Below are 25,298 nucleotides of genomic sequence, written 5' to 3' on the forward strand. Positions count from 1 at the left end.
AATGGAACATCAAGAAAATATACGAAAAAGAAATTGCGAAGTAGCATCGTCCATTGCAGATGGATTAACTGTAGACCTTGCCAGGAGCTGATAATTTTATTGTATGAAACAGATTTTCCTTTGGTCTGTAAACTTCATTACGTGTCCTGTTTACTATGCGTCGATTTCGATTTACTCAAGCACCCGCCCCAGTTCACAAAGCACAAGTATGTTCCAGGAATGAGGTTCTCTACAGAAATCGGCGAAGAAAGGATAATATTGAAAACACTGTCAAGAAGACGGGATAGCATGTTAGAACATGTGGTAAGGCATCGGGAAATAACTTCCATGGTACGAGAGAGAGCTGTAGGAGGTAAGAACTTATGGGAAAGACAGGGATTGGAATGCATCCAACAAATCATTGAGGACGTAGGGTGAAAGTCTACTCTGATTTGAAGAAGATAGCACAGAAGAGGGATTCGAGGTGGGCCGCATCTAGGAAACCAGAAGACCGACGACTGAAAAAAAACTTCCTGATGCTTACAAGAATCTAGAAAGCTCGGTACAGTCAAATACGTAGGCAAAACTGCCTATTAGCAGAATATTTGAGCTAGATACCTGGGGATGGAGATAGGGGGAAGGAGTATTTGGACAGGGAGAGGGGGGGGGGGTGAGTAAAGGGATAGGAGAAGGATGAGATGGATAAATGGAAGATTGGAATAAATTCATATCCAGGTATACCCGTTACAAAGCGAACAATGCAGTACAGAATACAGCAGAAAAATGGAATGTAAAGTGAAAAAGATGTATGTGTAGCGAAACTTCCTCATTTAGTTGACAATTCTCTTCATCAGCAAACAGTTGCTATACAGACAGAGGACAAAGTGAACCGGTGTCCTTACGAATCCTTTCGACTACTCATGCCACCGTATAACTTGACGAAATGTTAATAGAACAATAACTTAACTGAAGTTGGTAAAGGCGAGAAGGAACGTGCACAGAATTAGTGGGGAACATATTCGGCGTTATTCTTCAGTACCTTATTCAGCGTAACAATTATTCCCAAGCAAATGGACAGACCTGAAATGGGAAATTACCTCTTATCTAAAGTAACTATATTGGTAAACACTCTTTAAAATGGAACGTAAGTGCAAATTTAGCGTTCTGTTGACAGCTTCGTAATAACAGAAGACGGATAGGAAAGAAACTGCTAGTTGCGTATCAAGTATTATCAGCGCGGCATTTACCGTACTCTTCCCGTCGTTTCATGTTTTGAACTCCGTCCGCTCTCTTTTGTACGAGTCTGTTGTCAAACCAACTCGGCACACAATATTTAGTTGATACGGTTAATGTTTTTTCTCTTACGGTTAATGCCTGTCAAAGACAAGACTACCGCCTCAGTAACTACAGACAGGCCGCCTTGGCCCATAAATATACCTCACGGAAGAGAAAGTCGTGTTTCGCGTCCGTTTCCTTGCAGTTGTTTATCTCAGATGAGGTAAACGCGGTTACGATCGCACTTGATGGAAATGCCGAAGTTTTATTTGAAACTGAATTGCTGCGAGGGACATTTGCATACTAACTGCTGGAAATTAGAGCCGTAAGCGAAATGTTCGATCGTTAAAAGAGAAACTAGAGCAGATAAACATTGCAGGTCGTCAGAAATACAGCTCCGCTGCCGTTCGAATAGCAGACACAAGAAATAAACAACTTCCATGTTCGACCGTAACATTAAATATTTGCCGAATTGCAATATAGTACGCAAATCAGGATCATCTATTCTCAGTTCCCTTGTTTTTATGTTGTTCTAAATTTCTAGGTAATAAAATCACTGCGAGCATACGTCTTGCATGGAATGAGATTTCGCTAAGGAGTATCAGTAACCTGTGCTGCACAGGTGAAGAGCATATATTAACATAGTTTACATTTCTTTCTGTAAGCACACCCTAGTGGTGGTGGAGAGAGAAGAAGGTGGGGGAGTGGAGAGGGTAGGATGGCGAATGCCGGAGGAGCGAAAGAAGGAGAAGAAGAAAAAATAGGAAGGGGTGGAAGAAGATAAGGTACAACGGAGAAAATATTGTTCTGTTTGTGTGAACTATTACAAGGATTCTGAATGGAAATTAACGACGTCGTGAATACTATATTTCATTTTTTTCTGTTTTATTTATTGCTTTTTTACAGATCTGTTGTCCACATTTTTAAATAAGGGTCTAGGAATTTACAATTTTCATGTGCTGACATAAATTGTTTCTTGTTCCTAACAAATATTGGTTTCAGCAATAAAAATGGAAGTAATAATAATGAGTTTCAAAGAAAAATCATTAATGGAAACGGAAGGTTTTAAGTAAGGTAAGTAAGCAGTAACTTGTTTAAACTGAAGGGAGTTTAGCGATGACATGAAAGATTAGAGATGAACTGTAGATTTCAGCCACCGAAGTGGCGTGGGAGGGGGGGGGGGGACACGTCGGAAAGAAATCGAGTCGTGCAGCCACCGTCGGTCTTTGTTGTTACTAAGGTAAGTGTCAATATCTACTGCACAGGTGACACATGGTTCTAGGAGTGGGCTATTAATGCGGATGTTGACATCAGCGATTTGAGCCAGAACCCGCAGTTACACTGTGTTTCTAGGCACAATAACCCGTCACGGCCTATACACTACGTGATTTGGTTCAAATGGTTCAAATGGCTCTGAGCACTACGGGACTTAACACCTGAGGTCATCAGTCCCCTAGAACTTAGAGCTACTTAAACCTAACTAACCTAAGGACATCACACACATTCATGCCCGAGGCAGGATTCGAACCTGCGACCGTAGCGGTCTCGCGGTTCCAGACTGAAGCGCCTAGAACCGCACGGCCACACCGGCCGGCCGTGATTTGGTCAAGAAATCTGTCGCTAAATGATTTGTATCACTGCCTGGGTCAGTTTCGCCACCTTTCTATGAGGTGTCTGTCATGTTAATCGTTATATTGTAGAAAAATGTAGGACGTTAAGTCGAATTATAAGGCAAAGAGCCTGAAACAAAATCACATGTAACTCAAATAATGTCGGTTAATATAGCGACCACCACAGTCAGCACACCAAGTACCACGATCAAGATGTCCTATGGCGGGCAGTCGTCAAACCTGTTTATTCAAGTACGTGCCTCATTACAAAGCGCAGCACGAGATGGTCCAATCACGATACTTCGTAACGAAAGCGATAGTATGCTGATAAAATGAAAGTGTGACTGTAGGGTAAAACAAGTAAAAATTTCCTGTGAAACCAAATCCTTCATTAGAGCAAGCTGATATTCCAGTTTTCCAAAATGTAACAGTGGCGAAACGTTTTTACTTTAGATTACCTTAGCTACTTCTTTCATCGAGGGAACTCATCTAAGAAAGGCAATGTGAATGAGCGAAACGGCTATGATAGGCTAAGTATATACTATTATCTATTTCCTGTGACGTCGCTTCAGTGCATAGCAGAAAACATCTAGTAACATTTAAGCTACGTGTAAATCTAGTGGTCACATTTATGCAGGATAATCAAAATGAAACTGGTCGAGCAAACATTTCCTGCATCTTTTAAGATAGTCAACCCAACTTACGTGATTTACCCAGTTGCCTACCTTACGGTGGAGGAAATATTATCCGGACAAGTTTTACTTTGACTAAACTGTACAAAGTAGCTAGCAATATGCATAAACTTATAAGTAAGCTTGCGTTGTTTACTTTTCTCTAAACTAGCAGCCATTTATACTTACCGCTATATAATACGCTACTTTTTTCCTGGTGTCAGAGATTTGCGAGAGGCTATTTTTTTGAGCTTGTCTCTGGCAGGAATGAAAATCCGTGTAGTTGAGTTATTCATGTGGCTAAACGGATGCTCATTAAGATGTCGTAATGAGCACAAGGGGTAGTATATATCTCACGGTCCGGTGTTTTGTTAACGTTGTGCGAATGTACGGCTCCGAAAAATATTTGCCAGGCGGCGCGCAAATTGGTCGCATGTGTAGCGTAGCACCTCTCTCCGGACGGACGAGCAGATTGGCGGCACTGTGTTGTAAATCCGTGTTACATAAACATGCTAGATATCCGATCACTTGTTTGCAGTTAATTTACATACAGATTTAAAACGTCCTGTTGTTCCAGCGCAACTGGTCCCCGCATAAACGTGTCAAACACTGGGTAGATAAACAGTGCAATTTTGTGCCATCGACAAGAACGCCGCACTACTAATGGCACATTGGTCTGAGGCAGCTCATTCAGACGTCGCGAACACCGACTCGCCAAAAGAACAGTTGGTGAATATCAGAAATTTAATGAGTCACTTGTCTCTTACGATGAAAGAAAGAAAAAACGAAAAGCGGCATTGAATAGTTGTAGATTTCAGACTTTTCGCACACATATATCATGGTAGTCAGAAAGGCTATTCTTCGCAAAACCGAGATAGTGAAATCGGTGAGAAACTTAATAGTAAAACTAGTCTAATGTCTTTTCAATACAGTCTTTACTTCAGCAATCTACATTTCGAAGAGAAAGCTTTATCACGGGAACTTCAAATGCTATCCATTTATGCGGAAATAAATTTCGTGTTTTGTCCCAGTCTTGTGGTAGTGAGTACACGTGTTCGTGATATTCATACTGTTTAAGAAGTGATTTCTTGTCTCACACAGCTAAGCCCAATAGGGAAGGTAAGTTCAGTTCCCTTAGACAGCAGACTGATTAGGGAGGGAGCTAATTACAGCTGAAGTGGAGTTGTTAGATCCGTATGTGTGCCGAGTTCTGGTGATGAAACCGAAGGCATTCTTGGGATTTTAATTAGCAAAACAAGATGACGGTAAGAGATACTTCTGATGATCTTTTACGCCGGCACATAGCGTAACTTCTCATCCATTCTTTCATCAAAATGCTTAACAACATAGAAGAGGCCATTTGCACAGTATATAGCACACTTGGAACCTGCTAGAAAGGTTGTGCAGAGAGCTTATTTACGTTATTTTGAATGGTAGCGATCGGAAATAGTCCCGGCGAATATGTAATTTAAGTTGTATTGAAGTGTTCCGACGGGTGCAGTGTTTATTCTGGAAGAACTTTCGTCTACGAGAACTGGATCCATCTTCAGGTGAGGAATAATTGATTGAGCCATCGGTGGATCCCTTTTAAAATTAGTACATTTTGAGTCCTATCATGTTGCAGGGTATTTTTGACTAGCTCACAGAGGAAGTGATTCGTTCTAGATTTAATTACTATTGTCTGAGGTTTGTTTATTCTTACACCTTGTACTCAATAGCATGTTCGTGGAATTTAATACTTACTCTATTCTTCTAAATGTTCGTTGTTTCCGGTATAAAGTTAAGGTCCCACGCAAACCTTAGGATAAACGTCTGTTTCCCTGGTATATTTATTGCCGTTCAAAAACTATGCTGTAGCTCCTTTCAGTGCTCTTCAGTCCGGAACCGCGCGACTGCTACGGTCGCAGGTTCGAATCCTGCCTCAGGCATGGATGTGTGTGATGTCCTTAGGTTAGTTAGGTTTAAGTAGTTCTAAGTTGTAGGGGACTGATGACTTCAGATGTTAAGTCCCATAGTGCTCAGAGCCATTTGACCTTTCAGTGCTCTCCTGTTCAAGTTTAACGGAACTCCGGCTTGCAAGGGTCCTATGAGCCTACAAGTATTATTGCATATTAAAATGAATAGCTAACGACAGTCAACTTCTGTATTGTGTTTACAAATATATGAAAACAAAGCATCTTGTACATCAATAACTTTCGTAAAGCAGCACAATAATTTAAACAGAGTATCTCCCTCTAACGATTAGAGTAAATGAGTAGAAGAAAACAATAAGGCTGAGTGCTCCAATGCATAGTTAAGTCGAGTAGGTGAGTCTGTGTGCCTGTAATTCATTCGTTATTATTACAGTAGCTAATTAAATGCGGTGGTACACAGCGTGTCAAATATTTTGCTAATACCCCGTTAAATTGAACTAAATTCGATTGAGTCCGTCCTATTATAACGGGGACCTGTACATTGTCCCACTCTCACACACCGAGTGTTCAGTGCCGACTGACTACGGTCAAAGACGACTCCAGCGTCAAAGACATTTCACACAACACACTAGCTTCCAAATATTAATCAATATGCTGTCACTCTCGAACATATAAGCAAATTAGCATAAAATAAGGCAAATTAAAATTCACAAAAAATATTCTGACAAAAATTAAAAAAAAAAACCTTTACAACCTCCCTCATTAGATTTGGCACCGACAAATCCGGTAGAAAACAACACATCTCCCTGATCCATTACATTGTAACGCTCGAGTCCGAAGTACGTCAGTTCGAATCCTGGTGGTGGAAATTTTTCACTTCCAGTATTAAGATGGTAAGGAGAGGAGAGGTGGTGGTGTAAAGTTCCTGATCAACGTTATGGGTTAAATCCAAACTTCCCTGCAGTTGACATTGTTGATGGCGAATGATGTGTCGCATGGCCATGTTAAGCTTGGTGCTATGGGATAGGAGCAGGCTATGTGCCAGCACCTGTTTTTACCCTCTCCCTTCATCCGTAACTACAGGAACCCGACACTACACTGTACATGCACGCATTACAGTCATCCGCACGACAAGGATGCACACTTGAGGCTGGTCAGGGGAAGGCGAGGCCAACCCACCTACATCAGGCCATTGCCGTAAGTAGCGATGCAGGATTTCTGAATCTTCCCCCTCTGCGCTCATTTCCTGAGTATGTGACTACTTTGACTTTTGAATCAGCTGTTTGTGTCAGGACGTGAGTGTTTCTCTGCTGAATCAGTAACTGAGGGGAATAACGGCGTGAAATGGTTGCTGAGTTTGCAATACACGTGTCAGCGGTAGCCGACGACATGAGAGGGAGAGAGAAGGAACTGAAGAAGAAGGTCAGAGGAAGAAACATTTCTGCGTACATCGCGGTCTAGCCGTGGGGCGTGGGAGGGTGCGTCTGAGAGAGAGGCACAATACGAGGTGCATTCAAGTTCTAAGGCCTCCGATTTTTTTTCTCTGGACTGGAAAGAGATAGAAACATGCGCATTGTTTTAAAATGAGGCCGCGTTCATTGCCAATACGTCCCAGAGATGGCAGCACCCTACGGCAGATGGAATTTTACCGCCAGTGGCGAGAATGAGAACTGTTTTAAATACTTAAAATTGCGACGTTTTCCTTACTTGAACAGCGTGCAATCATTCGTTTTCTGAATTTGCGTGGTGTGAAACCAATTGAAATTCATCGACAGTTGAAGGAGACATGTGGTGATGGAGTTATGGATGTGTCGAAAGTGCTTTCGTGGGTGCGACAGTTTAATTAAGGCAGAACATCGTGTGACAACAAACCGAAACAACCTCGGGCTCGCACAAGCCGGTCTCACGACATGATCGAGAAAGTGGAGAGAATTGTTTTGGGGGATCGCCGAATGACTGTTGAACAGATCGCCTCCAGAATTGGCATTTCTGTGGGTTCTGTGCACACAATCCTGCATGACGACCTGAAAATGCGAAAAGTGTCATCCAGGTGGGTGCCACGAATGCTTTCGGACGACCACACGGCTGCCCGTGTGGCATGTTGCCAAGCAATGTTGACGCGCAACGACAGCACGAAGGGGACTTTCTTTTCGTCGGTTGTGACAATGGATGAGACGTGGATGCCATTTTTCAATCCAGAAACAAAGCACCAGTCAGCTCAATGGAAGCACACAGATTCACCGCCACCAAACAAATTTCGGGTAACCGCCAGTGCTGCAAAATGATGGTGTCCATGTTCTGGGACAGCGAGGGCGTAATCCTTACCCATTGCGCTCCAAAGGGCACTACGGTAACAGGTGCATCCTACGAAAATGTTTTGAAGAACAAATTCCTTCCTGCACTGCAACAAAAACGTCCGGGAAGGGCTGCGCGTGTGCTGTTTCACCAAGACAACGCACCCGCACATCGAGCTAACGTTACGCAACAGTTTCTTCGTAATAGCAACTTTGAAGTGATTCCTCATGCTCCCTACTCACCTGACCTGGCTCCTAGTGACTTTTCGATTTTTCCAACAATGAAATACACTCTCCGTGGCCGCAGTTTCACCAGCCGTGCTGCTATTGCCTCAGCGATTTTCCAGTGGTCAAAACAGACTCCTAAAGAAGCCTTCGCCGCTGCCATGGAATCATGGCGTCAGCGTTGTGAAAAATGTGTACGTCTGCAGGGCGATTACGTCGAGAAGTAACGCCAGTTTCATCGATTTCGGGTGAGTAGTTAATTAGAAAAAAAATCGGAGGCCTTAGAACTTGAATGCAGCTCGTAGTGCGGGCGGCTGGGGTGCGTGAGGGCGCAGCAGACGGCGACGCACTCGGCAGACGCAGCGCGGCCCAGTTGCGTGCCTACCTGCGCTGGACGGCCGGCAGCGGGGAACAATATGATCGCGGCCCCCCGGGGCTCGGGATGAGCCCCCCTTAAGTTTCACATCGGCAGGGGGCCGCCCTCGGGACAAAGGATGCCGGGTAATATGTTTTGTAATCACCGTGTGCGATAATTACCAATATGCTATCGGCCAATAGGCGGCGCCAGCCCATCGGGCAGGCCTGCCCGCGCTCAATCACTCAGCCCGCCCTCCGCTAGCCGCCGTGCGCTATTCAGCCCGCACCGCGCGGACGTCGACGCCGCGCAGCCCACTCGTTGCAGTATTTCAGGCCACGCGTCGAAAGCTCCCTAGCTATCCTAGGGGGATGATGTGAGGGGGGAGGGGGGGGGGGAGGGAAGTGCTATGTTGTAGCACCGCTGGGCGGTACCTAGCTACCACTGGCAATCTGGAGACGTAAACAAGTAATGTCAGACGTAAACACGTAATGTCGGTATCTTTCTGAATCATAGATGTGGTGCCATACGGACCTGCAGCGTAACCCAAGGTCTAAGTTACAATCAAAGATGACGGTCTGGATGAGAGCGAGGTGGCATCGAAAGCTTCAGTTAGTCTCCATTGCGCTGATGACAGGTTCTTTTAGCCGGTTCTGGCGCTGCAGTCCGGAACCGCGGGACTGCTACGGTCGCAGGTTCGAATCCTGCCTCTTCTTACCACCCCCAAACATTTCAATGACTGGACGAACAGTTTATGAAGTGAGGATAAAAAAAGGATTAAAAAAAGCATGAGAAATTTTGAAAACGGTTTGCCCACTTGGCAGCACAACGCCGTTGCTGCTTCAGGAGGCTCTTTATTACACTTGTTATGCTTGGAACGTTTACTGATTCTATTTTGCTCTTTTTTCACAGTTCAGGTCACCTGCTTCCTGTTTTTATGCTTGATCTGTGTTCCGTTTTTGACGGGCTATCCATTGGGTCATCTTACCACTAAATCTGGGGGGGAGCGGGGTGGGGGGGGAGGGTTGCGATGGGGAGTTCCCTTGTAAGATGAGAAGCTGGCAACAGACCAGCTGATACGAAAAGTTTGAATGAATAAGTCAAGGAGTACACAAATAAATGGTGATACATGAACCATGGACCTTGCCGTTGGTGGGGAGGCTTGCGTGCCTCAGCGATACACATGGCCGTACCGTAGGTGCGACCACAACGGAGGGGTATCTGTTGAGAGGCCAGACAAACGTGTGGTTCCTGAAGAGGGGCAGCAGCCTTTTCAGTAGTTGCAGGGGCAACAGTCTGGATGATTGACTGATCTGGCCTTGCAACACTAACCAAAACGGCCTTGCTACGCTGGTACTGCGAACGGCTGAAAGCAAGGGGAAACTACAACCGTAATTTTTCGCGAGGGCATGCAGCTTTACTGTTTGGTTAAATGATGATGGCGTCCTCTTGGGTAAAATATTCCGGAGGTAAAATGGTCCCCCATTCGGATCTCCGGGCGGGGACTACTCAAGAGGACGTCGTTATCAGGAGAAAGGAAACTGGCGTTCTACGGATCGGAGCGTGGAGTGTCAGATCCTTTTTATTGCAGAGGATAGAGAAGCATGGAGAGCTGCATCAAACCAGTCTCAGGACTGAAGACAACAACAACATGTCATAAAAATGACTGGAAATAGAATACCTGAAATATTAACGAACTGTCAATCAGCAGGGAAAATATCAATAGGCAGAACAAAAGAAGAGGTGGAGACATCAAGTAGAAACTAGCCACAGACAGTAGAGACACTGAGCTAGGGGACGTAATAGGCAGATGCCTAGTACTTGAAAAAAGAAGTACTAGTACTTGAAAAAAGCGCCGGCGGGAATCACGGTCTCCACCTCTAAGTAACCTCTGGATCCATCACTCAGCCGGTACGGCCCATCGCAGTCGACTGGTAGTGACGGGTGTAACGAGCTGCAACACGGAACGCATCTGTTGTGGATGCGGCAGGAGAGCCTACAGAAAGACGTCGATGGGAGCGCCTGCGTTGCGGCCCGCCCACACAACGAGGTGGGGGCGGGCGGGGGCAGGCCGTGGCGCCGGTAGCGTCTCCATCTGGGCGGGCGTCCCTGCCGCTTCCGAAACAACGGCACAATTTCACGCGGCCGCGAGCACCGCATTGTGTCGGGTTTTTCTGCGCCGCCCGCGCTGACCGTGTAACGCGCCGCTCCGCCGGGACCACACACGCTCAGCGGGGTACCACCACCTCCCCCTCCCACCCCCGCTCCGCCCCCACCTCTCCTTGCCTCTCCTCATAGCTTTGCACACCAAAGGCGCGGTGCTCCCGGGAGGGATAACCATTTGTCTGCGGCGTCTTTCCAAATACATAGCGCCGGCCTTGGGGGCCATGTGGTTCTAGGCGCTGTAGTCGGGAACCGCGCGACTGCTACGGTCGCAGGTTCGAATCCTGCCTCGGGCATGGATGTGTGTGATGTCCTTAGGTTAGTTAGGTTTACGTAGTTCTAAGTTCTAGGGGACTGATGACCTCAGATGTTAACTCCCATAGTGCTCAAAGCCATTTGAACCAAATACATAGCAGGCGAAAAACCACTTTGTTTCACAAGTACGTCATCACTCATTCCCCACTACCACCCCACCTCCGTTCTGCAAGCTGGACCTAAAATGTTCGACGATTATCATCATAAAACTATTGCAACAGAACACACCAAAAACACAATACTTTCAAAGTAATCTCCATTGCCCACAATACTTGTTTATAAAGCTGGTACAACAACTTTTTTTAATCGATGGAAGCGCTGATGTCGCTTAACTTCGGATGTCCCTTGCATTATAAAAAAAGTCGTGCTCTGTAACTCTAAACACTGCCTTCCCTTCTTCACATCAAACGCGCCTTCATTCCCGGTCATGATGGTTTGCAGAAAAAAAACTAAAAGAAAATTACCGTCCTATTCTGAAAAGTATACTACATTGGGCACATTTCCCTTATAATGATTCTGTCGACAAACTGATGTCTTTTTCCTTGATAACTTCAATCTAGTAACCGAGTCCTCAACTGGAAAAAAGTCTGGTGTGTCATACACGTCATCACTGACAGTACTTGTGTCATATGATAGGAATCTGTTATCAACGCACGTAGCTTGTACTAGTGGTAAGTGATATATGCCTCCTTGCTCGATATAGTTTTTCATATGAAAGTCAATGTGATCACTCTCAAAGAAATGATGAAAACATAATAGTTTGTTGCATAAGCTGCAACAAACGAACGCAACAGTTTCACAATCACACAGTTTCTTTGTGCTCTGTGAAAACATATGTTTTAACGTTTTTGAAGTTCCGTTCCATTTTGGAAGCCTTGACTCTTGGACTCCTTTTATGTTCAGAGCCGTTTATTTGTTGTTTAGAGCTACTTATAAGCACTCCTAATGTACGGGAAGAAATGCATTCATACCCCACTATCGGAATTTGAACTGACATCTGTTTTCCTGAACTACACACACTAGGAATTTTTCCTGATCTCCAAGCATACTCTGCTGACACGTGCTGAGTTCCAGTGCTTGATTTAATTCTCCAATACAGTCCACTAGATTTCTAACTTCATATTCACTCGTTCTTGAAAATTTGTTAGCAGGTTTCTGTAGGATGGTCCACGCCTATATCCAAGCGTCTGTCAGTTCAAACTTTTCACCATTTCCGTGACACTCAACGCTCAGTCACATTAGTGATCATTCGTGCTGTCCTTCTTTGTATTGTCTGAGTATTCCCTGTTAATCCTACTTGGTATGGCCCCACACACTGCAGTATTCTAGGAATGACAAGCGCAAGTTTCTAAGCGATCTCCTTCGTAGAGTGAATTTTCCCCCTATCCCGCCGACGAGCCTAATTATGCCAACTAGACGACTGCGCCTATGTGATAATTCCAGATCCACAGAAAATGCTGCACACTGGTATTTGTATAAGTTGACTCTTTGATAATGTAGTAATGATCGTATGCCATTACTGACTGGGATATTGGTTGGTTGGTTGATTTGGGATGAAGGGACCAAACAGTCGGGTCCTCGGTCCCATCGGATTAGGGAAGCATGGGGAAGGCAGTCGACCACGCCCTTTCTAAGGAACCATCCCGGCATTTGCCTGAAGCAGTTTAGGAAAATCACGGAAAATCTAAATCTGGATAGCCGGACTCGGGTCTGAACCGTCGTCCTCCCGAATGCTCGGCCGGGAGACCCATACCGGTTTGCTCGACCGCCTGCTTCAAGTCTCCTTATTGTTGCCACTTCTGTGATCTGCGCGTCGATGATGATGATGACATGAAACGTTTAGGGCAAAACAAACACCCAGTTCCCGAGCGAAAAATATCTCCGACCCGGCCGGGTGTCGAACCCGGGGTCCTGCGATCTAGAGAGAATGACGCTGACCACTTATCTTTCTCTTTTTCTTTCTATCGGTTTCTTCTCAGTGTTTCTATTGTAGTTTTCTGTGGATGTCGCATGACATCTCTCAAATGCCAACAATGAGGTCTTCACTCAGTCTTTTGCTATTACAGAGGCTTGCCACACTCCTAACGGGCTCCACTAGACCACGGTAATAATACACTAATTTTCTACATTTGTAAAGTTCACGATGTTACATTTTTCTGCGCACGTGAGATAAAAACATAATTTTTAAAAAAAGCCTAGAGGTTTGTGTTCTCGTGAAACACAAAGAAAACTTTATGATTTTTTCATAGATGTACGAAAAATTACAGTAACAATTTTTTTTCTTGGCGTAATATTATCATTTAATTCCCGGAGACGTTACACCATTTATCTTTAAGGCGCATACAATGCATTTTTAGTTATTTTTTCGCCTGTTCTGATGATCTCTTGTTTTCCTCTGACTTGGGCATAGGCTAAAAGACGCACTTCTACTTCACTTAAGGAACTTCGGCACATATCCGGGTCGGAATTTTGGTTTTCTTGTTTTACTCACACTGTTTTGCGTGTACTCTGTAATGGGAAACTCTTCACTGGTGATAGAGATGGAAGATGCCATCAAACAGTCCTACCAGCAGAAATCATCACACTTATTGTGTTGCCAGTCCGAAGTAGTTCTCAGATCACCAGTGAAGTGTTTCACGTTACCTAGTGCACACATAACAAGAAAACCCTAATTCAGACGCACATGTGTGTAGAATGGAAGTGGTTCTGTTAACCTATGAAAACATGAGAGGGAACGAGGAAATGGTCAGAATATTAGAAACGTAACCGTAGGCCAGTGAAGATACCTCTGACATATAAGGTGATACTCGCCTACAAATTAAAAACTAAAGTTACAGAAAAAAGACTTTAATTTATAAAAGAATATTAGAAAGTGAGTGGCCAGAATTGAATGAAAAGACGAAGATGCACAGAGTATGATACCGGAATGTTGCGGTTAGATGCGGTTTATGGTCTAATTGTAGACGCGGCATCTGGACTGTCTGCTACAGGTAGCTGTGAGGTTAACATGAGAGCACAGATGCAAGTTAACCAACCGTGAACATGTTATGACAATCGGTGTACAAGTGACTCGAACCGTATCGGGGATTACACAAGAATTCAACGTTCGATGTCAACAACACGTAGGGTGCATCTTCGATTTCGTAGAGACGATGTTTTCCCCGCCGCACAGGATGACCCCGAATGTCTGATGAAACAACGGGCCACGACACCTCCGCAAGACCGTATGGGGCGATCGGTGGGTCACTGTCACATCACCGCCGATTTGAATGTGAGATGTTGGGAACTCATTTGTACTAGGACAGTGTGCAGCCAAATGTACCGCAAAGACTTGCCATGAATTTTCACCAGTCGTTTAATGAACAAAGTAAGAGCATATGGACTATCAGACCAATTGTGTGATTGGATTGAGGAGTTCCTAGATAACAGGACGCAGCATGTTATTCTCAATGGAGAGAAGTCTTCCGAAGTAAGAGTGATTTCAGGTGTGCCGCAGGGGAGTGTCATAGGACCGTTGCTATTCACAATATACATAAATGACCTGGTGGACGACATCGGAAGTTCACTGAGGCTTTTTGCAGATGATGCTGTGGTGTACCGAGAGGTTGTAACAATGGAAAATTGTACTGAAATGCAGGAGGATCTGCAGCGAATTGACGCATGGTGCAGGGAATGGCAACTGAATCTCAATGTAGACAAGTGTAATGTGCTGCGAATATACAGAAAGATAGATCCTTTATCATTTAGCTACAAAATAGCAGGTCAGCAACTGGAAGCAGTTAATACCGTAAATTATCTGGGAGTACGCATTAGGAGTGATTTAAAATGGAATGATCATATAAAGTTGGTCGTAGTAAATTAGATGCCAGACTGAGATTCATTGGAAGAATCCTAAGGAAATGCAATCCGAAAACAAAGGAAGTAGGTTACAGTACGCTTGTTCGCCCACTGCTTGAATACTGCTCAGCAGTGTGGGATCCGTACCAGATAGGGTTGATAGAAGAGATAGAGAAGATCCAACGGAGAGCAGCGCGCTTCGTTACAGGATCATTTAGTAATCGCGAAAGCGTTACGGAGATGATAGATAAACTCCAGTGGAAGACTCTGCAGGAGAGGCGCTCAGTAGCTCGGTACGGGATTTTATTGAAGTTTCGAGAACATACCATCACCGAAGAGTCAAGCAGTATATTGCTCCCTCCTACGTATATCTCGCGAAGAGACCATGAGGATAAAATCAGAGAGATTAGAGCCCACACAGAGGCATACCGACAATCCTTCTTTCCACGAACAATACGAGACTGGAATAGAAGGGAGAACCCATAGAGCTACTGAAGGTACCCTCCGCCACACACCGTCAGGTGGCTTGCGGAGTATGGACGTAGATGTAGACGTAGATGTAGATGTAACAACAGTTTAAGCTACTGCTAAGGCTGTTGAAATGGAGAAGAAATTTCGCTTTTAATTCTCATTAGTAATTATCTGCGGTGAAGAGAAGGCTGTGCTCAACGAACTGAACCAAGGCGTTTGCCGGAGGCGCAACCCCATTACTGCGGCCAAACAAGAGCGCTTGATGTGACCGACTGGGTCGGCGGCAGCTGTAACACCCGCCCCGAAACGCGATCAAAGAATGATGCCGGAGGCGTCTCTAATTGCCGACCGACACCCGTCCCTTAATTCCGGGCCCAGAATTTCTGGCGGCGGGACCTCGCTCATTGTGCGCCGGGGCCGGATTCATTCTCACGCATCAGTCCGAAAGTCCGTCGCATTATGTTTCGGACGTCGGTGCGGTTCGAGCAACAGCGCACGGGGCCCGTGTTTATAATAGCACGTAATTCCCGCACACAGAAGCAGAGGGGCTGTAATCATATTTACCCCCGCAGGTTTTTGCCGCCCAAAGCGCCGGCTGCTGGGAAAGGGAGGGGGGAGGGGAGAGGGAAAAAAATTAAATTGGATCATATAGTATTCTTTTCGAGGGTTGGGAAAAATACTGTTAATAAGAAAGTATTGTGAGGTGGGCGCGCCTTTCTTGCCGGAATAATAAGCGGAGCGCCAGCGAGACAGGCGATTGGTCCGCCGCGCGGCGACCGACTTTCCTAAGCCACTCCTCGGCCGCTGATGAATGATTCGGCCTTGGGAATTATAACGCCGCGGACGGGTGGTGGGGGCCGGCTCTCCTTTTAGCCTCTTTGCTTCCTTCGTCTCCCATCTCACTGCCGTGCTCGGCTGTATCCTGTGTCTCGCAAGCTGCTCTACTCCCATCGGCTTTGCACCTTCAGACGCGGGCACCTCTTACATCTCAGCTTGTCCTACGTCTGTTCAGCTCTTCCACAGAAACTGGCCGTTTGTGCTAAAAGTCACATGCTGGCGTTGGCTCACATTCGTCTAATTCTCGAGTACTGTTTGTCCAAAGTTTCCTTAAATTTATGTCTATGGTCACAAGCTTATTGTTACAAGATTACCGGTTTCGGTCTTTAATGACCATCATCAGATCTGTTGCGTAAAAACAAAGTCCTGATGTATAAAAATGTTATACAACAGAGCTGGTGATGGCCATTAAAGACCGAAAACGGTAATCTGTTAACAAAAATCTTGTGACCGTAGACGTAAATTTAAGGAAACTTATTACATTTACGGGTCACTGTTTTTTCGCGACGATGTCGCAGCTTATGATACTATTTGTCCGCCTGGAAGCCTTACCAAGTGGTAGTGGGCCATTGGTTTCCAAACTTTGTGAGACCATTACCCCTGAAACAAAGTTTTGGACCTAATTGAGAATGAGACTGTCAAAAATTAACTGATATTTTTGAAGCGACAAATGATTTACAAGAGGCAGTCTGATGAAAACGAGACAGATGGAGAAAACAATACGCAGACAATTGTTTCAAAAGTAATCGCCGTAACTGTTAATACACTTATCAGACTGAGAGACAGGACGGTCAGTGCTTTCATGAGAAAATGTTTGCGGTTGCCTACTCTAACAACCCTACCACAACAAAGGTCAGCATTTTAATAACGATTGTGGTGTTGCTCACGCTGCTAAATACTGCATTTTCGGGCAACAACAGTCATATTATGTGGCACTCATCTTTTTGTGTTTCCCACGCTGAACTCGTCGTAAAATCATGGCTCTAATCGTTGAAAATCTTGGTGGTTATGATTCCAAGCTCGGATGCAAAGAAGCCTAGGTTTTATTCTGCTATATTCAAAAGTTATGTAGATGCGCTTCACAAACCATTCTTCAAGATTAAACCATTTGCTGGACAATGGTGATGTTAAAAAAAAATAATCAGCGCTCCAAATTTAAGTTACACTTCCTTTTAATTGCTTTTATTGTAATATCACGTAACACACAAATCATCACTTCACAATACAAAACATACTTGAAAACATCTTCCTCACATTTTATAACCCAACTACAATATGCATCTTTCCAACATGACGTCCAACACTTGACTTTCTCAAGGTCCGACTCTCTAACAAGTTAACAACCAACTAATTGTCGCTTACGCGCCCAAAAATCAGAGTTACAAGTACGTCAAAGATCATAGTGACAAAAGAAAGAATACACATACGAATAATATCATTGCAATATAAACATATCCATGTATCACAAATGAAATCAAATTTGAATGTTGTCTCAGAAATCTACAGAAACACAGTAGAATATAGCTGTTATCGAGAGGTTCAGGTGAGATGCCGTAATGGTTGCGTAATTCAAGTACCATTACACTACGGAATCGTGATTGTACCCATGCGTGCACCTCTTCGTCCGAAGCAAATCGAGTTCCACAAATATCTTTCTTCAAGGCTCCAAATATATGGGAATCGCATGGGGAGAGATGAGGTCTGTATGGAATATATGTGAGAACGTCCCAGTGGAAATTCACCAGTGCACTCAAAATAACACGCCAACAAAAAGCTCTCCCACATGTTGACAAGGTTCTTTCGATTGCGCTGTAGAAGCTTCCCTGGGAAGCCCTTACACATCCTCCAGACAGTCCCGATCTATCCTCATGCAATTTCCACATTTTTAAATCTATGAAGAAAAACATAACGTGGCCGTCGATTTGCTTCGGACGAAGAGATTCGCGCCTGGGCATAATCGTGGCTCCGTAGGCAACTGCAAAAAACATTTTTCCATGAAATAATTGGTGGTCTCGCTTCACAGTGGGGTAAATGTATTAACAGGCATGGTGATTACTTTTGAAATAATAAACAGTTCACATTTTTAATGCTTTTTGAGTCATCAGTATTCTGACTGGTTTGATGCATCCCGCCACGAATTTCTCCCCTGTGCCAGCCTCTTCATCTCAGAGTAACACTTGTAACCTACGTCCTCTATTATATGCTGGATGTATTGTAATCTCTGTCTTCCTCTACAGTTTTTTCTCTCTACAGCTCCGTCTAGTACCAAGGAAGTCATTCCCTGATGTCTTAACACATGTTTTATCATCCTGTCCTCTCTCCTTGTCAGTGTTTTCCACATATTCATTCCCTCTTCGATTCGGCACATAGCCTCTTCATTCCTTACCATATCAGACCACCTAATTTTCAACATTCGTCTGTAGTACCACATCTCAAATATTTAAATTCTCTTCTGTTCCGGTTTTCCCACAGTCCATGTTTCACTACCGTACAATTCTGTGCTCTAAACGTACATTCTCAAAAATTTCTTCCTCAAATTAAGCCTTAGGCCTGATACTGGTAGACTTCTCTTGAGCAGGAATGTCCTTTTTGTCAGTGCTAACCTGCTTTTTATGTCCTCCTTGCTCTGTCCATCATTGGTTATTTTTGCTGCTAGGTAGTACAATTCCTTAACTACATCTACTTCGTTACCATCAATCCTGATGTTAAGTTTCTCGCTGTTCTCATTTCTACTACTTCTCATTACTTTCGTCTCTCTCCGATTTACTCTCAGTCCGTATTCTGTACTCGTTAGACTGTTCATTCAGTTTAGCAGATCATGTAAATCTTTTACAATTTCAATCATGATAGCGATGTCATCAGCAAATCATATAATTGATATCCTTTCACCCTGAATTTTAATTCCACACTTGAACCTTTATTTTATTTCGATCATTGCTTCTTCGTTGCACAGATCGAACAGTAGGAGCGAAAGTCAACATCCGTGTCTTACACCCTTTTTAATCTGAGCACTTCTTTCTTGGTCGTCCACTCTTATTATTCCCTCTTGGCTCTTGTACATATTGTATATTACCCGCTTCTCTCTAAAGCTTACTTCTATTTTTCTCAGAATTTCGTACATCTTGCACAATTTTACACTGTCGAACGCTTTTTCCAGGTCTACAAACCCTATGAAGGTGTCTTGATTTTTCTTGGACAATGGACACACTGCAGAGTGGATAACAAATTTTCTGTTTTCAGTGCTTTCTGTGGTACTGCAAGGGAACACGATCGGTTCGGAACAAATTTTCTGTTTTCCGTGCTTTCTGTGGTACTGCAAGGGGAAACGATCGGTTCGTATCGGACATTGTTTGCAAATTTCCGTCTTCACCTCAATGCAGAAATACTACCGCAAACCTCTGTGGATTATCTATTCATTTTAGCATTTTATGTATTTGTCAATACATTGTCTTTAGTTACTTAAGTGTTGGTGTGGCACCACTGCTGCTATACAGTTCTTTTCATTGTAACATTCGCAGTATTTTTTCAAGCTACAACTAGTTACCCATCCATTTAAAGTTCGTCAGTGTATAATGTAATTAAAATAGCAAATTATTTGAATCCGTGTAGGCATGATGAGCCGTTAATCGGGGTTGATCTCTTAATTCTTAAATAACGTCTGCAAAAGCAATTAGAATTTGAAAAAACGATCCTGGTTCCACAACTGAAGTTGCAAATAAAATATTAACATTTTGTTAATTTGCTCTGACTGTCCCCATTCGTGATGGTTTCGGATAGACAGCTGTAATTCGGAAACAACTGAGCAACGAGAACATGTTCATATGGAGTTCCCTACAGATCTGTCGGTGCTACCATTTCATAAAGTATGCCAGTTGCCTTCTACACATAGAATAAATGCCGAATTTGTTTCTTATCTGATACTTTCCTTATTTTACAAGATTGACACACATTAACGCGGTCGTACTTCGGGTTAGGAGGTAACTCTGGCGTGTTCCTTCAACATTGCACCACAACAGTTATTTCTAACGCCGTATTCAACCTTCCTTATGTAGTTTGGGACTGTAATTCAGCATCTTTGATTCGATAACGTCTTGCTCCGCAGACATACTTGCTTCTTCTCTCGCTCTCGGGCATTATCGCAGAAACGCAATCTCTCTGGAGGTAAGCGCAGCGATCTCCGAGATAAGACTAATAATAACATGAATTATCGCAATTACGCACCAATCTTGTTCTTACAGCGAGAACACGGTTATCTCCACAGATGAAACCGGAGACCACGTCAAGTTGGGAAATCCGTTGACTAGAAATGGGTTATCAAGTAGAGACTGGAGCACAGTTAACCTTCGCATAGACAATACATAGGTCACGTATCTGCCGGATAACTCCTATACATGAGAACGTATCCCATTTATGATTATGCGGCTGCAATGATCAGTTCCGGTGATGAGCCTGATTCACATGAACTGCACTAGCATCTTTTTTCTGTTATATGGAGCATTGACTGGATAAATATTGAGAGCCAGAAATGTTTCACTAATAAGCGAGCGCAGTAACGTGTGAATTTTCTGTTTTAGTTTACAACTAACATAGTAGAAATGTTTCTAATACGTTTCAATCAAAATTAGTCTTTATACTGCCGCATTTCATCCTACAGGAGGAATGACGCTTTTATAGCATACTGTTAACAAAATAATGGCATTATTTCGATTCGAGTCCTACAATTAGAGGTGAACGGTCTCTGAAGGTGTCTGCGTTCTCGAAATGTCGAAAAAATGGAAAGACATTCCAGCGACCAGCATCACATTAAATACTTTCAAAAAAAAATCAGCGATTTCGTATGACAGTGGAAATTATTGTAGCAAAACCACGAAGTAAAGCACATCCCACATCCACCGACTGGGCTAGCGCTATAGTCGTATTAGTGGCTTAAATTCCGTCTGGCTTTTCGATTAAAGTTTTTCCTGAATACCCTGACTAAGTTCAGCGGAAATGCGGAATAGCTGTACAATGGAAACGCTGCCGGTTCAGTCTCTTACAGTTATCCGATTGAGTGTCCACGACATCTCTTTTTCTCATTTTCTATGTACGAGAACTTTTATCTGAAGTGGGGCCACTTCCACGAGAGGCAACTTTTGACCAGGTATTTAGATAAATCCAAAACTCATACCGTTTTAATAGCTTCCGTTACTTGCTACACAAGTGATTTACCGAAAATTCATCACATTTATGTCGCACTCTCCTGCAACAAATAAATACAGCTTTCACCTGACATTTACTTTTGGATAACAAGCCTTTAAGCCTATTGCAACGTATAAATGAGGTAGAGTATATACCTTGAAAGGGCTGAAATAGTGCATCCTGGAATTTATTTCCAATACTCTACTTTTTAAGGTGCCTTTCACATGCAACATGCTATATAAACGTATGAGGAATAGAAAAGAGTGAAAGAAAGCACATTACACATCACTTGAAAATCTTTACCGAATGGCGTGATATTCTACAAGATATGTTTCACACGGCACATAAAGTGTTGCTTCTGAATTTCCGAACCTGTTCATTCAGTAGCGATTCGAAAAACATGTCACTTAACCCTAAATACCCACTGTACAGATATTGTAGGAATTAAATTATTGATATGAGCACCATTAGTGAAAAAATACACCCACGCACCTCACGTCAGTGGAGTCAGCGATTTTACCACTAAGTGCCCTCCAGCATACTCTTTGTGGTACTTACGGATTGACTGGTAACGTATATCTATTTAAAATATTAAGAAACTGTATTGAAATATTTTCGGTTCTCGACAGCACGAAGTAACGCGACTCCGAAGCAAAACGCCCAGGGAGGTTCCTTTTATCATTCGCTCATTGTACATAAGATTAACAAGATACCGACTGAAAGCATTAAAAGAAGTAATCACAATGGAAATATGAATATCTTATACGGATTCCTTTCTTTCGTGCTTTATTTGCCGCCCCCCGATGAATACTCCGCCACAAAAGGAAATAAAAGAAGATAAGATTCGACGAAAAGCATAAAGAACGGCACAAGAAAAGAACTTTCTGTCGGAGCCAAGGGCGCAGGAAAATAGCCTTCCATTCTTTGCTACCGAGTGATTTTCTTTCTTCCTCTTCCTCTTATATCGAGGAATTAAAGGAGATTCAATTTGAATTTGTGCATTATTTAAATGGCAGCCATTTGTATGTTCTCCTGTGCGGTTCCACCTTGTTGCCTATGCAGACTCAATTTGGCACAATTTTTCTCCCTTTATAACCTTTCATTTTTGCGGCCGTTTTCTTTCTCCCCGGCTCTCTCTCCAGACCGATGCCGCTCGGCGGCTCCCCCGCAGTGTAAACCTCCAATTCCTTGAGGACGGCGCCGTGTGTATAATGTCCGCGGGGCACCGCAATCGCCTGTGAAATTTATGCAGTAAATATTTGACTGCGACTGCCGCGGCAGCCGAATTCTGATACAGAAAAAGCCCTTAGAGTAGACCCACTTTCCCTTTTCCGTTGAGACAGCCTGATTCGTTGGATGTCGAAATAGTATCCGCTTACTGAAGTGTAAATATCTTCCTGTGAAAACTGAGAATAAAATATTAGAAGGCCGGATGTGTGGGTATTCTGAGAATGTGGTTACGTCCTTTATTCATACTCGTATAACTCATATTTGGGTTATGCTGGACCATGCGATATACAATAATTGTCCTTTCAGAATATTTGCTCTTACACATTCTTTGTTGCCATAACATTAAATTCAAATTCGCAGAATGACCTCTTTTCCCATCCCCAAACCAAATGGTTCTTGTCTTCTTAGGTTTATCTATATGGGCAACTCCCCAGTATGAATTTCCTGCTTAACATTTTTTCGGTCTTGTGTTTCCTGTTACATTACCCATCTTCTTTCAGGTATACTTTTACTATTGTTATTCATTTTATTCCTTCAATTTCAACTTAGTTGCAAATTTCCTAGAACACAACTTGACTGTTTAGTTTTTTCGGTTCCATTCTTTTAATATGCACATAAAATTTTAGTACGTATCATTTTGTATCCGAATACAACTTGGCGAGCTTTTGAATTTCATTGTCCGCTCTTAGTCTGTCTGTATTTCGTACCCAAAATTTTTAGAGTTATTCACCCTCTCTGCTATTGAAAATGATAGACACAGTGGCACTGTAGTTTAATGACGTTATAGTATCTCAGTTTTCTGTAGTTTTAGTGCATTTCTTGTTATACAGGGATGAGAGAGGAAAAATCATTCGATGCAGAGAGGTGTAGTAAATTTGGGCTCTAAAGTGCATAGCTTAAGAACTATAACTACTTCTCCATCTTCGATACTGTGAAACAAATCTCTTCTACTGCAAGCTCTTTGCTTTCCATATTTTGAGGGGTGATAGTACGGATCAAAAGAAGAAAAAATAGTTCAGTGAACAAGGACTCCGCCCTTAAGAGTTACGACCACATGTTTATATTCTCTGAAATATATCTCTTCTTCTCAACAAGTGCTCATGGCTCCCAATGTGCGCATTTTAGAGTCAATGTTTACTGGACAAATTTTTCTTGTTTTGGTCCATATTAACTCCTCCCAAAATACGGAAAGTGAAGAGCTTGCATAAAAGAGATTTGTTCCATAGCATCGAAGAGATAATCATAGCTCTTAAAGTTTGCATTATCGAGCCCATGTTTATTTGACCATTTCTCTCGGGACGTCCTGTAAATCACACGCCCAGATTTAAAGGAAGAGAATAACCTGTCAAATCAGGGGCCTCCTCTGTTCATCATACAAAAGTTATAAAGAATTGCTTAAATACATCAAGGACTCGAGACATCTCGAATCGTTGTTACTGTAATGCCGTCTGAAGTTCTCTGCTGGACTATTGGTTCCCATCTTATGCCTATCTTTCTGTACTATTCATGAAGGAAATCAAGCCAACAAGACAAAATCCTTAAACATTTGTGATACAGTTTTTTGTATGATTGTACTAATACCTGGAGCACGACTAAACTAGTCGTTAACCAAGTTACTGCAAAGTGACTGATACCTTACAGTTTACAATTAACCTGAGCACTGATACGGTCAAGAGTAAAAACATGGCTACCCGGAGTTTGTGGTTCAAATGGCTCTGAGCACTATGGAACTTAACAGCTGAGGTCATCAGTCCCCTAGAACTACTTAAACCTAACCTAACCTAAGGACATCACACACATCCATGCCCGAGGCAGGATTCGAACCTGCGACCGTTGCAGTCGCGCGGCTCCGGAGTTTAATAAGTGTACATAGTCACCTAAAATGCTCAATATGGGAAAGAAGATACTAATCTGTAAGGAAAGAAAGACGATAGTTTTTCGAAGTTCTCTCATATAAGCGATTTATTCAAATAAAGTCTAACGAAGTATTTGGATTTCTTGCACCAATTAACCTACTGAGTTACACAGTGAAAGCAATACTGCCGTCTTTGCTGCTCTTTACGGATTTCTCGCGAAACATCATGTTTAACGGTGGCAGCTGAAAATTTTGCTGGAATATGACAGCATACAAATAACTGTACATTGCATCATGTAAGGTACGTTTACAAATCAGACGTTTCAACAGTCAGTGAACTTCTTTACAAATCAAACGAAAGTGCATCATTGGCTGGCATGTTATTAATGTATACCTGCAGAAGTTTCAAAATTCTTTATTGCGTTAATATGATGAGATACTACAGAAGGATATTTTGTCAGTTATATTTCGTGTTTGTCTAAATAGCTACAGTGGTTGCTATCGTTAAGAAGAGACCTGTAGAGTCCCATTTCAGATGTATTATCCTTATTTATTGATGAATACCGGACAACAATAGATTTTCTTGTGCCGATCTAGCTAGAAGCTGTGGTACATGTTTGGTTACCTGTACTCGTCCTCTTTGCCGAAACGCTATAATGTTTGACCTCGTAGATTCCGCCAGACTTCTGAATTTCTCTTGGGAGTAATCACTCAAATCATGCTATCCCAAAGACGCGCAAATTTGCGCAAATATCTGCGTTTGATGAGTGGCAGCTGAACAAGTAGTAACTGCGGCTAGTTGTCTCCATGGAAAACATTTGTTTCTCATGTGGCACACAGGGGGCTGCGACGTGGGCAGTGCGTTACAGTGTCTAATGTTGAGGTCGTGTGGGGCAGGGGTTACTTTGCCCACCAGGCGGCGTTGCTATCACGCGACCAGCGGGGCGGAAGCCGAAATTATTCTTTACGAGCGTTGAGGCTGTCAGATAGGAGCCCTGGGGCCGCAGCGCTCAGAGCCGACACAGTGCGTGTTGCCTGCGTCACCGCCATTAGCAGAGACCTCTTTAGTTTAGACAAAACCTTCCCGAAG

General features: G+C 43.3%; 1 protein-coding gene across 1 annotated transcript in view; it reads right to left on the reverse strand.

The window, feature by feature from the left end:
- The window catches only part of LOC126092875 (dachshund homolog 2), a 982,096-nt gene that overhangs the window by 88,552 nt on the left and 868,246 nt on the right, over positions 1 to 25,298 (reverse strand). The window lies entirely within an intron of this gene.

Source organism: Schistocerca cancellata, chromosome 7, assembly GCF_023864275.1.
Source record: "Schistocerca cancellata isolate TAMUIC-IGC-003103 chromosome 7, iqSchCanc2.1, whole genome shotgun sequence".
NCBI lineage: Eukaryota > Metazoa > Arthropoda > Insecta > Orthoptera > Acrididae > Schistocerca > Schistocerca cancellata.